General features: G+C 38.6%; 1 protein-coding gene across 1 annotated transcript in view; it reads left to right on the forward strand.

The window, feature by feature from the left end:
* rai14 (retinoic acid induced 14) overlaps positions 1 to 2,500 on the forward strand; it is a 90,865-nt gene that overhangs the window by 43,596 nt on the left and 44,769 nt on the right. The window lies entirely within an intron of this gene.

Below are 2,500 nucleotides of genomic sequence, written 5' to 3' on the forward strand. Positions count from 1 at the left end.
ACACATCTCACCTTTCACTGTGTGTTCCTCCTGTCTTTAGTGCATTTAGCCAACACACACACATCTTTAGTGTGTCTTTAGTGCATTTAGCCAACACACACATCTTTAGTGTGTCTTTAGTGCATTTAGCCAACACACACATCTCACCTTTCACTGTGTTCCTCCTGTCTTTAGTGCATTTAGCCAACACACACACATCTTTAGTGTGTCTTTAGTGCATTTAGCCAACACACACATCTTTAGTGTGTCTTTAGTGCATTTAGCCAACACACACATCTTTAGTGTGTCTTTAGTGCATTTAGCCAACACACACGTCTTTAGTGTGTCTTTAGTGCATTTAGCCAACACACACATCTCACCTTTCACTGTGTGTTCCTCCTGTCTTTAGTGCATTTAGCCAACACACACATCTTTAGTGTGTCTTTAGTGCATTTAGCCAACACACACATCTTTAGTGTGTCTTTAGTGCATTTAGCCAACACACACATCTTTAGTGTGTCTTTAGTGCATTTAGCCAACACACACATCTTTAGTGTGTCTTTAGTGCATTTAGCCAACACACACATCTTTAGTGTGTCTTTAGTGCATTTAGCCAACACACACGTCTTTAGTGTGTCTTTAGTGCATTTAGCCAACACACACATCTCACCTTTCACTGTGTGTTCCTCCTGTCTTTAGTGCATTTAGCCAACACACACACATCTTTAGTGTGTCTTTAGTGCATTTAGCCAACACACACATCTTTAGTGTGTCTTTAGTGCATTTAGCCAACACACACATCTCACCTTTCACTGTGTTCCTCCTGTCTTTAGTGCATTTAGCCAACACACACACATCTTTAGTGTGTCTTTAGTGCATTTAGCCAACACACACATCTCACCTTTCACTGTGTTCCTCCTGTCTACTCCTGCAGAGCATTCCTGCTGCACACAACGTATTAGTTAGAAGTAGAGACCGACCGATACTGGATTTTGGAGGCCGATGCCGATACCGATATTAGGAAGTAAAAAAATTCCGATATCGATATATCGGCCGATATTCTTATATTATATAATACACCATTATATTACACAATAATTTTTGCAATGATCCCTCAAATATCAAACACTTGACAAAGATATGACTTGACATGACTTGAGATATGTAATGTAGGCAGGATATTTTACAGCTTATCAATAAACTTTATTGTCTAAAATGACATCACTGCAATGAAACAGTAAACTGAACACAAATAGAACAAATATAAAATATAACTTGAGTTAAGAAAAAAGATCAAATATACACAACATGCTGTCTATATCTTAAAAAATACAAAATAAAAAAATATCGGCATATCGGCCAACATATCGGCCGATACCGATAAATATATTATCGGCCAATATCGGCCGATAATATCGGTGGACCGATATATCGGTTGGGCTCTAGTTAGAAGAATAGGGAGAAGAGTCCTTCCTTATGACAAGTAGACAAAGTATATATATCAAAGGCTGACTGTGTGTGTTTTATAAAATGCAACGTGCTCAGTTTTAATGTCTGAAGTTCTAAAAATGTGCCTGACATAGGCAATAAAATAACTTAAAAAGGAGATTTCAGTTTTAAGATAGTCAAAATATATTCTAGACTGCCAAGCTGAAGTTTCATTACAACTTGTCATGCTAAAAAAAAAAGGGGCAACAACATCTCTACTGGAAAATCAGTGTTTTGACCAAAGTTCACTTTTAACAGCGATGGCTCTTTCTTTATTGGGAATCAGAGAAGTAGACATTATTTATCCATTTTTGGAGTCGCTCGTTGTAAAAAAAAGTGGTCCTGATGAGAGAAGAACATCTCCCTTTCTGTGCCTTGCATCAGCAGTCTAGAGGGACAACGTCCTGATCATCTCCCTCCTGGTCCACCTAGCTGACCTCTAGTCATGGATGCTGATGAAGCAAACCACTTTGCCAACAATAGATGTAGGATTTCACATCATTTCAGTGGGTTCTTCTGAAAGGCGAACACAGAACACTTTGCCTCTCACTTTTGATTCCATGTGATTGTCGTAGGCGTGCAGGTGATGACTTGTATTTCCTCTCATGTGATTGTCGTAGGCGTGCAGGTGATGACTTGTATTTCCTCTTCCAGGATAGGATAGGCTTCCCATCCCAACACACAGGATATGATGCACTTATCCTTTGGATCATTTTGGGAAAGCACCTATATATATATACACTTAGCACTTAGCTTAAGTGTTAGATGAAAGCACCTATATATATCCACCTTATTTTTGAATGCCCCACTGTACAAATAATTGTGGGTACAAGGTCCAGTTTAACGTGACTTATTGTTGCAGCTTGCCATTTCCTTTGTTATACTCCTTGGCTGCAGACCCGAATTATAAACCGGAAACTGGAGTACGTTATAAAAGTTATAAATATAGTACCGTTATAAACAACTAACCAATGCTGGGGGTCCGTATGGAAACAGTGTTACTCGAAATGGTTAAAAGTTAAATCAATTTGGT

Source organism: Poromitra crassiceps, assembly GCF_964638095.1.
Source record: "Poromitra crassiceps genome assembly, chromosome: 21".
NCBI classification, from domain to species: Eukaryota; Metazoa; Chordata; class Actinopteri; order Beryciformes; family Melamphaidae; genus Poromitra; species Poromitra crassiceps.